The following is a 15,105-nucleotide window of genomic DNA, read 5'->3' as shown; positions in this document are numbered from 1 at the left end:
CCCTGTCCATCACCATCTCCCAGAGTTCACTCAGACTCACGTCCATCGAGTCAGTGATGCCATCCAGCCATCTCATCCTCTGCCGTCCCCTTCTTCTCCTGTCCCCAATCCCTCCCAGCATCAGTGTCTTTCCTAATGAGTCAACTCTTCACATGAGGTGGCCAAAGAAAGCAGTTTCAGCTTCAGCATCAGTCCTTCCAATGAACACCCAGGACTGATCTCCTTTAGGATGGACTGGTTGGATCTCCTTGCAGTCCAAGGGACTCTCAAGAGTCTTCTCCAACACCACAGTTCAAAAGCATCAATTCTTTGGCGCTCAGCTTTCTTCATAGTCCAACTCTCACATCCATACATGACCACTGGAAAAACCATAACCTCAACTAGACGGACCTTTGTTGGCAAAGTAATGTCTCTGCTTTTGAATATGAGTGGCTCTCAAATGCATCTTCATTCAAGATGTCAGCTGCCTGGTTTTTATACATCACTACACTACAGAATCACAAGTAAAACCAAAAGGAATGGTATGATGTAGTATAAGCTATCACTACCATGTAGTCTGCCTTATCCAGGAAGTGGCAATTACAAGTGCTATATTCTCAAAAGCGAAAACAAAGGCCACATCATTAAAGGGTCCACAGGCATTGACCCTTCTTTAAACTTATAGGCTACTATAGTTTAACACGTCTCTATGTCAATGAACTCATTTTACAGATATTCATTAACTACTGACACTCAACAAAATATGTAGAAAACAATTCAAGGATGATAAAGCTGGATCCTCCATTATTTTTTCATTGACATTATTCATCAGTCAATAGTCTTTATTTTTAAGTGCTTTTACTTATGATGCTTGCATTCCTAGATCCTTCTTGTCTTCATTTTGTCCCCAAACTTTTTTCTTAAAATAGTTTGCACATATTCCACTTGCTTTTCTCTCAAGTGTATATAAACCACTTAGGGAAATAAGAGCCACACCGTTACACTGAGAACAAAAGCAGATATAAGATCCCACCCCCAAAATGGCATTTATTGCCCATGTGATTTTTAAAAAGCAATAGAAGAAACATGGTCTCAATTTCAGAAAACTGAGACAAGCAGAAAGACAATAGAAAAGATAAAGAAAAGAAACAAATAATAGTTCTTCTAGAATTTTTAACTCATGAACTACCTCAAGTAAACTATGTACTTTGGCATTTAAAAGAGTCATATTCAAAATTCACATGATAAGGCCTTTAAATCTAACTTATTTGTAAAATAATTTCTAAAATAAATAATCCTTAATAACTGTTTAAAATTTGAGGGGAAATGTAAAGGTTTTCATTGTAGACCATGTTTTTTAAATTATAATGTCCACAGCAATGTGGTTTCCAGGATAACATTCTAGCTGATGATAAAAATGAGAATATGCTTATTCCTACATAGCTCTGCCTTAAACATATTTGTCACATACATTAATTTATTATTTTCAGACAATATATCTTATCTTTTATCTATTTTATTCTACTCAATTGCCTATACATTTCTAGTAGCTCCCTCTGCTAATTTCTCTTCATTGAAATGTTAAACATTATGAGCTCTTTAAAAATCTCCCCCCAAACTAGCTATATATTATAGTTACATTGATTTTCATAATTATTCAATATAATTTTGATTTTGAAAAAGGAAAAACTATTTTAAATGTTTATATAATACTCTACAAAACAGTCTTCAACGAATTTTTTTTGGTAAACTATGGTACGTTGTTTGGTTCAGTATAAATGATATGGTAAATTTGCATTCAAATTCATGGAACTTTTCAAATCTGTTTCCCATTTAGCTGACCAGCCAAAAACAATATTTTCATTTGTAAACAGCTGTTTCATAATCAGCTCTTTTGTACTATGTGGAATTCCATAAAAGATAGAAAATTTTATTTAAAATACAGGAATTGCATTAATCCACTGCAAATCATTGATTAGTTTTTGTATACTACCACACAGTTTAACTTATAAGGAAAGATTTTAAGGAAAATTTAATCTTGTGTCCAAATATAACATTACTTTAAACATGAGGTCATCTAAACATCTGTCTCCAATATATCACTGGGGATTTAAATCAAAAGTCTGCTAAACATGTACAATCATTTTGAAAATAAATAACAGGACAAATTTTGTCTTGATTATGATTATCATGCATTTTAAAAGGAAACATTTATTCTAATAAGAAAAGTCTGAACTAATTTAAACTTTATTGACATTACGTTAAAATAGTTTCATACAAAAGAGGTATATTTCATTTATTTTCTGTTTAACAATACTTATATTTTAACTTTTCAACATTATACACTGTTCCTTTATCTCTTCATGTATTTTTAACTGCAAAATATTCAAGGAAAATTTTCAAGACATAAAATGTTTCCACTCAGTAACTGAAAAACTAATAATATTCTTTCTGAACTTTTCTTCCTTTAGGGCAACTATGAATCCTCAAAAAGGACTAAAATAGGTCTATCCATTTAACTGACTCATGCTTTATCCATTAAAATAAAATGAATATGTCTAATTACAAAAGACAAGGCAAAAAGTTCCCTTCAAAACTTTACAACTAGCAGGAAAAAAAGGATTATTTTAAAGAGTTTAATTAAAACAAAGTCTATACCTTATTTTATGTCTAGTAAGCATGATTATGTATTTTAATTCAGCAACAGGATTACTTTAAAAAACAGCTATTCAATAAATACTTCAGATGAATTAGCATTATAAATAAACCAAATGTTTAATCTTCAAAACAGTTTCTGCCAAAACTAAAATGAATGTTAGTACTTGAAAAGCTGGAGAAAGGCAAATTGTAGCATCACTGAATAATACATTCTTAGAAAAGCACTATAGCATTTCCTTAATGTAGCAGAAATCACTAGAAAAAATTCAGCCACGAGGGATGTAAAGGATATTAATGTCCGGGCTGATCATGCATCTAATAGGCTGTGACAAAATATAACTGTAGAAGGTGGTAGGTATGGATTTTGGAACTCCCACAGTTCTTTTCTTCTTCCTGCCTATGTCTCCGAAAAGTTGACAGCTTTCGTCGTGGTAATTTCAGATCGTGTATTCTACTTTGGTGGACATGGGCTAAGAACTTTAAAATGCATTTGTGACACTGTGCGGAACTCCTTAAAGGCAAGAAGTGTGTCTTACTCATCTTGGATGCCCATTGCCTACAGCTGCATTAGACACATACTTACAGCTTGACAATGCTCTGTAAATGCATGAATTAGCTAATGAAAGGAACACCTGACTCAAAACCAAGAATTTTGCCCTGGGTCAGCAAAAAACTGCCTTAGCTTTCCTACCTATAGAACAATGCTAATTTTTGACCTGGACCCTCACTGAGGTATTATGAGAACTGAATGAGAACATATATACAAAACTATTCCCAGAACTAACAGTAGTAAACAAGTATAATTATTATGATGATTCTCAACAATCTATGTAGGTTAAAACTGTATACACAGAGAAACAGATACTGAATGTGATATATTTATTAAAAACAAAGATTTTTTGAAGGCTAAAATTAAAATAATTTGTTTACCAAAATAATGTGACATGTCAAAATATAAACAAATTCACTTTAGAAATGCAGTTTAAAAACTGGGAGCTAAGAAATCCCTTGGGAAAATTGGTCTTGTATCATTTTGTTTAACTTTATAGGATGTTGAAAACTTTATAATTAATGTCTTCTGGATTACCCAGAAATTCAGGTTTTCTTATATAGTTAATACAAATGAGTTTATCCTGCATATTAGCCTTCTCATTCAAAAGGTTTAATACTATAATAGATGCCTAAAGATGTTGATTCAGCATAAGCAATATAAAGTTATAATTCTTCTGTTGCCAGTGGGTTTCTTCAAAATTTAAACAAACACAGATGTGGCCTAACTGGGAAGTATTTGAATTTATATTCATCCTTGTATTAAAAAAGCACAGACTTATCTTTACAATCATTGCTGTTAATTACATTAAAAAAAACACTAAAGTATAAAAATAATTTTGCCTCACTATAGTTTCTATTTGTATAATTTTCTAACATTTGAACTTTAGGTTCCTACATATAAGTTTTCATTTCTTTCTTAGTAGATTTGGTCTAGAATGATGTTGCTAGTAAGCGGCTCCTTGAAAAATCACTTTATTTGGCTTTTCTGCATTCAGTTACTCAACTCATGCAAAGTACTATGTGTCATTTTTTTCTAAATCATACTTTTATTTTTCAAAATATCCATATTGGCAAGATTTTCAAACATTCATCTAAGTTCTTTAATATGACACAGTCCCGAATTTCAGGGACCATATTTTTCAGTTTTAACTGCACACTGAAATCAGCTGAAAGCAATTTTTAAAATGCTAATAAGTCCTAGTCCCAACCCCCAAAGATGCTGATTTAGTCTATCTGGGTGTGTGGCCCTGGCATCAGGAGCTTTTAAGGTTACCCAGGTGATTCTAATGTGTAATCAAGGGCTGAGAATCACTGCGTTGGAAGTTTACAGTCTTGTAGGGGAGATTACTAATTACAGCAACAAACACATGTATGGGGCACTTCCTTGTGACAAGCTACAGGCTAAGCTCTTATATGCAATATCTCATTTAACTCAAAACAAACTAATAAGAAAGATTCTGTTACTAATCCCTACTTTATGAAGACATGTAGATTAAAAAGATTAAGAAGCTCTCCCAAGGTTCCACCACTGTTAATTGACTGAGAGAGAACTCAAAGACATCTCTCCTCAACTCCAAATCCAGAGAGGGAAGTACTATCATGGTAGAAACTAAGTCATAAACCCAATCTTTTAAAGGAGCAAGTCAGAGTACTAGTGAAAAGAAGTGACAGAAGAATTACTTTTGAGGATATAAAATAGTAAAATTACCAAGATATTGGAAATGTCCAATTTTCTCCTTAGCCTGATTGTCATAATAAACTGCAAATGTTCTCAAAATTGTTGTATTGAAGGGAAAAATGAGGGGAAAAAAAAAAAAACCCACTCCCAGGCAGTGTCTTGATCTAGCTGCATACCTCTCAGTTGTCATGGACACAAGAAGGAACAATGAAATCATTATTTGACTATTATTTTTCAGTTGCTAGTCAGCATATGATTCCGTCTGTAAACTGCATCTCTGTACTCCCTACGGATCAGGGGAGCTGTCCCTCCTGGTAGTGACAGAATAACCACAAACAAAACAATCCTTCTCAGGGGAAAGCCATCTTTATCTGTCAGTATTAGTCAGTTGAGAAACAGAGCTGCAGGCAGCTGAAAAAACAGTTTGACTGTTTTAAGTTTACAGGTGGCCTTATAATGGAAAGTTTTACAAACTGAAATTCCTTTTTCAAGTTAAAAAAGTTTGGATATAAAGGGACAAAATTTGGCAGTATTTTAATGCAAAGCTTCTAACCAGCTTGCAAAAGCAGAATATCAAATTTTAGTGAAGCTTGGTGAACTAAGCCCTGGCCTTCTGGTAAATGGATTCAGTTAACGGTTAGTGTTATAGTGTTAGTCGCTCAGTCATGTCTGACTCTGCAACTCCATGGACTGTGGCCCGCCAGGCTCTGCCGTCCATGGAATTCATCAGGCCAAATACAGGAGTAGGTTGCCATTCCCTTCTCCAGGGGATCTTCCTAACCCAGGAATTGAACCTGGGTCTCCTGTATTGCAGGCAGATTCTTTACCATCTGAGCCACCAGAGAAGTCCTCAGTTAATTAACTGTTACCACCCTTTCTATGCCACACACTCCTCATGGTTAAAGTCAGATCAGACACATGTACCTGTCATCACAGGGCCTGGTATATATAAGACACTTAAGAGATGTTTTCTGAATGAATTCATGGACACTGAGGAGAACTAATTCAAAAAATATTCTTAAACAGCAGATTATATACACAGTGAATAATAATAATATTAGTGTGTAAATAAATGAACAGCTGCTTAAAGTCCGGCTAGAAAGTATTCTGATGTGTATGTTTATTTGCCTCTGTGTGTGTGTGTGTGTTTATGTGTTGTTTTTTGGGAGAGACAAAGTGGAAAAGAGAAGGTATTTGACTAAATAATTCCATAACCATTAGTATTAAGGATCAGAAACTAGGGGTTTTATGAAAGGCACCATCTACGCTTTCTCCATCATGTGCAGAAGCAGATGAGGTGGGTTTATTTTACAGGTGGCTCAAAACAGTTTTCCTGCTTGGCTTATCATAACTTAAATGTTTTCTGGGGCAAAGGCACAGTATGGAGACTATCCCATGGTACAATGCACAGTTAATTAAACTTAGTCAGTAGAATAAAATTTTCTAGAATAAAACCAGGGTTTTAAAAAGTCAGATAAGGCAACTATTAATGAGAGCTAGAAAATACAGGGGGATTTGATGGGAAGCCCTGGACAGGCCCTGAGTGAGTACACTGAACCTTGAAGCTGAGGGACTGGAAAAAAACACAGAAACTAATGAGAAAAGAACCATTAATTACAAACTTGAACAATAATGTTTCCTGGGAAAATGACTAACAGAACCTAATCAACCTATAAATCAGAAGTTGGAAGTTGTCGATCTGGTGGTCTCTTTATCACTGGTGGGATATGGAAATAACTACATTAAAGACAAGGTCGTTATTACTTGTCTTGATTAGTAATGCTTGACAAAATTTATTCCAAACATTACTATACAATTTTAAGATGCCAAAGTTTTTATGAATGATAAATATAATAGAATAACTACAAAAATATAAATGCCCTTCTCTTACAAAAAAGTAAGTCTTAGGATAAGGGAATAACCCAAGCTATTTGATAAGGAGACCACTGGATTATGAATTGAGAATAATCCCTCCTCTACGCCCATGGGGTCGCAAAGAGTTAGATATGACTGAGCGACTGAACTGAACTGAACTGAAGGCCCACTATGGAATACTAGAAAAAAGACTTCCAGAAGCAACCTAGTGACTCCATCTGGGGAATAAAAAGACCACTTCATGTGATGAAAAATAGGATTATGTTAATGATATCCAGGTTTGAGAACAAAATTCTATCCCCCCAAATCAGTAGAGTTAAGCAAAATAAGATTAGGTTTCTAAAAGGTAAACAGAAAAATAGAGTTTACATTATAAATTGTAGAACAGAATTATAGTTAGCATATATTCATATAATGTGTCACCCACCTATGAAGATTTTCTAAAATGTTTAGGATACACCTAAGTACTTCCATGTATTCCCTCTCCATTAACAATAACTCCACTTACAGAGTGCTTACTTAGTGCTAGGGACATTTATAAGCACTTGACAGGGATCAGCCCATCTGACCCTTCCATCAGCCTTATGAAGTAATGCAATGGCTCTGTATTTAATGGATGAAGCACAGACATGTTAAACTGCATGCCCACAGTAACACATCTAGTGAGTATGGGAACTGGGATCTAACGCCAGGTGTAAAGCATCAGAATCCTCACAGGACACTACCTTCCAGTACCACCTCTACTCTCTTCATAAGGTAAAGTCCACTATACCTTGCAACAGATGCCTCTTGATGGGGTGTCCTATTTTCTTCTTTTTGTTGACCTCCGTTTGTACCTTCCATAGTGTACCAAAAAGTTTGCCATCTATGTAATCAATTTTGGAAAATGATGTAAATTCAAAACAAAGACCCAACAACAAAAGTGAAGCAGTTAATGTTTCCATATATATATTTTTCCAAATATATATTTCATAAACACACACACACAAATGTGTTAAATAACTCTTTGGGACACCAGAGTATAAACTTAACAGACCAGAAGAGAAAATTAAGATTAGTTTGCTCTGACCCCACTGAACAAATCCCCTGTCATATGACTCCATGCATCTCTCTGTGTCTACAAATCATGTGGGAGTAACTTACCAGTTCCTGAGGGAGTATGGGACAAGTAGGAAGACGACTGACTGGAAAAAGCACAACCAACACAGCGGCCCTTGAGCTTAGAAAATAAACTAACTTCCAAAAAGTAAATAACTCAACAGTCAGACAATCTACACTTGTTATAGTCACTCCTGGGAAACCAGGCATTGAGAAGGAACCAGTCTACATCTATGCACAGTCAAGATCCAGGAAGACACATATCCCAGAATCAATGGGATTCACAGTTTCTAGGATTAAAGTCCCTCCAAGATTGACTCCTACTTACAGCAATCAGGGCAGGAAAACTAAGCCTCGTTGGATTTCCTTTTTCTTCCTTTGCAGCTGTTAGGGATAAAATGGAACAGTGCGTCTTAGGTAGCGCATACTTCCTGGGGTAATGTCTCACTGTGGTGGCAGCAGAGCAGCAATGATTTTTCTCACCATCCATGATGTATATTGGGCCTGGCAGGAACTCAACCAACTCCTTCAGGTTGTTAAGTAGCAATATAAACTCTAGCATCTTGATGACACGTTTAGAATTTTTCAAATTAACATTCAAAATTGAAAACCAAAATAAATGTGACATTCATTCATTCAGTCATCTATTCATTCAGCAAATGTTCACTGAATATCTATCCCGCACCAGATTTTATTTTAGGCCCTGGGGATACAGCAAGATACCAAATAGTCAAGATTCTTATCTTCAGGGAGCTTATTGTTTCCTGAGAGAAATAAGAGCATGTTTTAATATGTCATTGTTCTACATCAAGTTTATCTAATGATTAATATTATAAATTCTTACACTTAAATAAAAAATAAATATGTCAATGTTACTTACAGATCAATAAAATATAAAGGATATTTTCTTTTAATTTAATATATGGCTATCTTCCCAGCTATGTAATGTTAATAAAATATATATTAAAAGTGTGATTTCCTCATGTTTATTCAAACGCAAGCATACATAACTTCATATAGACTGCACAAATCATAAGAAAAAATGTAGACATTTTCCAGTGCAGAAAAAGCTAATTTCCTAACAACCTATGCACACTAATGACCACAACACTTATTTTACTCCAACCTTGAAGCTTCCAGTACTACAGTTCTTTGGTTTGCACTTTCCCTTTGGTCCTCCCCTGCTATCCTACTACTCAAAATCCATTTATCCATCCATTTATTTATTTATTGCACAAATATGTCCAGAAACAACTGAAGTGAGAACCTCTAGAATCCACTTGCCCTTGTCCTTTAGGACCAGAGTTTCTCAGAAGATGAAAAAGACCTAAGGTCTTCTATTTTTTTTTTTTTTTTTTTTAGAATCTCAGTTTACTTTATTAAAAAGTAAAGAAATGGCAACTAACAGAGTTATTAAAAAATAGCTGATCTTAAATGCTTAAATTTCACAGAGTAAAGCTTTTAAAAAACACAATCGCAATGACAAAACCAATGACTTCATGTCTAGCTTTATTTGAAAGGAATTCCAAAGGTTTACATTTACAAGGTCCTCTGTGAACTTGAAACTGCCTTCTCCTGCTGGCACATTTCTGTCTCATTGTTAAGAAGAGGCCACCAGGCTGTCTCCACTTATGACTGTCTCACTCTCACTCTCTACTGCGTATAGCCCTCGGACCTCAGAAGGGCACAGGATCCTGTATTTGGGCTTAAAAGTCCTAACTATCCTAGGGTTCAGGGCTCCTGACAGTGATATCTCACACCTATTACAGGTTTAAAAGAAGGACTTTTGTGGCTCACCTACAAATTTCATACCATTGTTCTAGAAGGAAATGTACCTTATTGCAAAAAATTAACTTAAAACTATGAATTTTTGGAATATGACCTACACATTTAGGGTATTACATGAAATTCTATATTTTCTCAAACATGCTAACTACATTTCTTCTTTTCTTCCCTATTTATATATTCTTCCCATACATGACAACTGTCTTTTTTTATTTTAACTTGCCCACAAAAAAACTTGCCATTCAAAAAAAAAGAAAAAAAAAAACTTGCCATCCATTTATAACTTATGTAAATAATGGAAAATAACAGACCTCATTTTGAGTTTACAATATAAAATATTTCTGTATATAGCTACACACAAGCAGCAAGTATGCAACTTATAATGATTAAATGTCAAATATGCCATTATAGAAAGCAAATCATACTGTTCACATAGGACTATTATCATTTAGACACTTTTGAGAAAAAACATAAAAGCTTATTCTAGGTGCTGTCCTGATAAACTATCACTCCTACAAGGAACATTCCCTCCACCACTGGGAAAACGAAAGATACCATGAAAAAATTCAAATCACTTGACTTCTAAACTAAAAGGTCTTTTTTTGTTGTTTTTTTGGCTGTGCTGAACGTGGCATGTGGGGATCTTAATTCCCTGACCAGGGGTCAAACCCACACCCCTTGCGGTGGAAGGGCAGTGTCTTAACCACTGGACCACCAAGGAAGCCCCTAAAAGGTCTTTTCTTTACCTCTGCCACACTGAGGGCTACTTAGGCCACAAGAGGCACAAAAGCAAAATAGATCTCAGCAGAACTGTACTGCTTTGTGGCAAATGCAACTTAAAGAAAAACAGATTTACTGAGTGCCTATGACATTCTAACCACTGTGCTGGGGCTAGAGATATAAAATCAGTAAGACCTGAGTGTGTGTGTCCCTGTGCAACATATACAGGGACCCATATATAGACCCCAGTGTCTCTGTGCGACCCTTTGGACTGTAGCCCATCAGGCTCCTCTGTCCATGAGATTTTTCAGGCAAGAATCATGGAGTGTGTTGCCATTTTCCAGGGGATCTTGCCCACCCAGGGATCGAACTTGCATCTCTAGCGTCTCCTGCATTGCAGACAGATTGTTTATATGCAAGTAAGACATGGTCTCTACCTAAAAAGGTGCTTTGTTTAAGACTTCAAAAACAAGATATAGATCCAGTGTAATCTTTTAAATTAATCACACAAAAAACCTAAAGTAATTGTGAAAAGCATCTATGTAGGGTGAAACATAACACTATATAATATATAAAAATACCAATGAAAACATTAAAAATCCAGCCAGGGTTACTAAATATCATCACCACTGCCCCTTCCCCCACCCTTTTATACTTAGGTGCCAGTATCTCTACTGTTCATTCCTTTCTTTCCCTTTGCTTCTCTCTTGGCCTTCTAATCTCCAGTATATGTGTGCTTGAAAGACTAGAAGGTATAGGCCAATGCAGATCTTCAGAAAAACATGAAGGAAACAAAAGTCTTATTTCTTGATGCAGCATCAGGCAAACATGAGACTATGTTTCACTGTAAAAGAAAGTTGCTGATCTGACCCTACAATTTTTATATCATCACATTCCCACTTTCAACTTAAAAGAATATAAAATAAATGTAATGAAAACTTAATAAAAAAAAACTAGTCTTTAGTACTTCTTATATTAATTTACTTTAAATATTCACCGTCTTATTTTCCTAAAATTTCATAGCTGTATACATTTCTCATTAAAAAATAATTTGAGTCATCATTTTAAAATAGCTTATAGGACATGGGAAAGTGATACTGCCATCTTGTGGTTAAAGATTCATTTACAGCAACAAGGACTTAACTGGTATTTCCCATTAACTCCACAACACATTATGTATTAATCTAAAGAAAAATAATTTACTGTTTGGAAGTTACCTTTAAGAAAAATATACTTTTCATACATCTCTCTCACTTTCTTATGTTAAATCCCACTAGGTTAAAGCAAGAAATGGCATTTTGAGTGGCCGCCTCAGATAAATAAAAAGAACTGTGCATTTGGCCCTCTAGATCCTACTCACAGTAGCTGATCACCTACTTCAGTGTAACACACATTCTAACTCTGAGAACTTAGAGAAACAAAAATATGGACTCTAGGAGCACTGTTCTCACAAAGTAATCTCCAAGACCTACAAGCAACTAATATGACATTTATACTAAGCTTATAAATAATTTTTTTATTTGACCTAGGACCCTAAATTCAAAAGCACTACAGATAAACTCGGAGAAGGAAATGGCAACCCACTCCAGTACTCTTGCCTGGAAACTCCCATGGACGGAGGAGCCTGGTGGGCTGCAGTCCATGGGGTCGCTAAGGGTCGGACAGGACTGAGTGACTTCACTTTCACTTTTCACTTTCATGCATTGGAGAAGGGAATGGCAACCCACTCCAGTGTTCTTGCCTGGAGAATCCCAGGGACGGGGGAGCCTGGTGGGCTGCCGTCTATGGGGTCCTACAGAGTTGGACACGACTGAAGCAACTTAGCAGCAGTAGCACAGATAAAATAAACAATATAGCAATAGAAATACTTTCTTCCATCCCTCTTAATATATGGTAGTGGAGATTTAGTTGCTAAATTGTATCCAACTCTTGCCATCTCATGGACTGTAGCCCACCAGGCTCTTCTGTCTATGGGGTTCCCCAGGCAAGGATACAGGAATTTACTTAGATGTATAGCAACCTATTTTTCCATATATAGCTAAGAATTATACTTAAATGGAAAAATTAATTCTAAAAGTACAGTCTTCTATATTTTTCAAGTATGTAACCTTCTGTAATTTATGCAAGATACCTGTTGCAAGTATTTCACAATGGTGGAATCTAATTAAAAGTCAGGACACTTCTACATCTAACTCTTGTCATCAGAAAGTTTTCCTTTTTTTTTTTTCTTTTTGAGCAAATCACCAAAATTATAGGAAGACAGCACCATCTATAGGTCTGCCCAGGTACAGAATGAAGTTATTAGATGTTACTGCCCACTGTGATACAGTAGCCAACCAAATGTACTACCCCAGAAGGAAGTTCCAAAATAACCCTGTTTATTCTTGACACTCTCCAAAGCATTTTACTCTATCTCTACAACCATCCTCCAGGATAATAATTGTAATAATCGCAACAACAGTCACAACAGTTCTTATTGTTAATAAGAACTAAAATCAAAGTTTCCCATAGTTGCATTATTTTGATTTTGATAGATTTGATGATTCATAAATAGGTAAGTTTTCAAGAAATATTAGGGCATTGGCATTTTCCTCTCCCTCTCTCTTTCTCTCTCTCTCTCACACACGCAAATACACACACACACTCACACACACACAAAATATAAACCTTTGTGGTAACAATTCTATTTTAGGTGTCACTGAATTCTATTGAAACACATATTTCATTATTCTTTCTCCAAAGTTACATCTTCTCCTTACAACAGTCCATTCTAGTTTCTACAGACATTCAACTAAATTTACCATTGTGTCTAACCTAAAGCTACCAGACTCATACAAAGGAAAAGGCTCAAGACAAATCAATGTTTTATGCAACTTAAATATCCTCCTTCACAGATAAGCTTGTCCAGTCAGCTCTGGGGTTGCTCTCACTCCAGTGAGTCATTCTAGAGCCTAAGGTGATTGTATAAGGGTTGAATAAATGATAACCTGAGCACCGAGGCTCAGATCATTCCTAATCATTGCTGGTAGGGACTGGCGGAAATGATGTAGCCCCAAAGATGCTGAGCCCCCTGTGGGTAACATGGAGAATTTCAAACAAGTGCTGGGACTGGCACTTAAAGATCTGGCAAAAACAAGAAATGGCCGGTTGCACCAAAAAGGTAGACTGTTTGTTCATCAGTACTCAACCTACAGTATTTAACCCAACCGGAATAAAAGAGGCCTGATGAAGGTCGTACTCTGTATGGGGCTGATAACCTGATATCTCATTCTGTATATTACAAGGCAGGGTGGGATAGTGGGTAGGAGTATAAGCTCTGAAAGCAAAGAGAACAGAGCTTGAGCCTATACTCTGTCACTGGTCTTGAGAAAGTTACTTAATTTCTCTAAGCTTTATTTCCCTCATCCTCAAAAAGTTAGAGATTAATACTGATGGTTTAAGCAAATTAAGGATTTTAATTAAAGCACTGATATATTGAATACTATACACATAGTAGGCATTCAAGAGCATTGAAGATGTATCTTAGCATTTCCTGTTTGTCTTATTATAATCATTGACTAGATAATTATGTAGGACCCACCCAACCCAACAAGTACCCAGAGAAGTTCATTTGCAACTTCTTAACAAACAGAATTAATGAGAAAAACCAGACTCAAAATAAGGATGAACACAACTATATAACAAAGGAAAAATTGTAGTTGAGGATCTAATATCAGTTTCAAATTTTAGCTCCAAAATATTTTTTAAATCATTAGACTCCACATGACTCTTGATTTCCACATTATTTTTACTGTATAATTTAGAAATTTAAGTCTTCAGGGCACAGAGAAGTTAGAAATACAGATCAGAGAATTACCTGCACCTGGATAGTACAGAAGACAGCAAAGACAGCAGAGTGGGAATGGGTAGAGAACTCAGAACCCCGCAGAACATCAATTTTTGAGGAAATAGAAAAAAGACAGCTGCTGCTGCTGTTAAGTCACTTCAGTCGTGTCCGACTCTGCGATCCCATAGACGGCAGCCCACCAGGCTCCCCTGTCCCTGGGATTATCCAGGCAAGAGTACTGGAGTGGGTTGCCATTTCCTTCTCCAGTGCATGAAAGTGAAAAGTGAAAGTGAAGTCGTTCAGTCCTGTCCGACTCTTAGCAACCCCATGGACTGCAGCCCACCAGGCTCCTCCGTCCATGGGATTTTCCAGAGGAACCAGCAATTCTTTGTTGCTGGTACACAAGTCATCACAGTACACAAGAGATCACGTATGGAGAAGAGGGTGAAAATCAATAGCAGAGACAACTTTAAAGAGAAAAATTGGTTACAGATGTGAAATTCCACCAAGATTGGGTAAAATTAGGAATGAAAGCCAGTAGTTAACAGTTCCAGCAAAAAGGTAAATGCAGATATGCCAGTTATAGTGGGTAGTCAAACGTGAGTGAGGAACTTTTCACAAAAGTTGACAATGAAAGGAAGAAAAATACAGGACCATACCTTGAATTTGAGAAATACAATATGAAGAGAAAAATACAATCGATTGTTGGTTGTGACTTGAACTGTGTTCCCCACCTCCCACCCCCACAAAAAGATACATTCAAATCCTAACCCCTAGTACCTGAGAATGTGACCTTATTTGGAAATAGCATCTTTGCAAACATAATCAAGTTAAAATGAGGTCATAATGGAATGTAGTGGGCCACAATCCAATGAGTGATGTTCTTATAACAAGAGAGAAATTTGGATACAGACACTGAGGCAAACAGGGAAAA

This window comes from Oryx dammah, unplaced genomic scaffold (assembly GCF_014754425.2).
Source record: "Oryx dammah isolate SB20612 unplaced genomic scaffold, SCBI_Odam_1.1 HiC_scaffold_16, whole genome shotgun sequence".
Lineage (NCBI taxonomy): Eukaryota > Metazoa > Chordata > Mammalia > Artiodactyla > Bovidae > Oryx > Oryx dammah.
Note: the sequence above shows the minus strand (reverse complement) of the source record.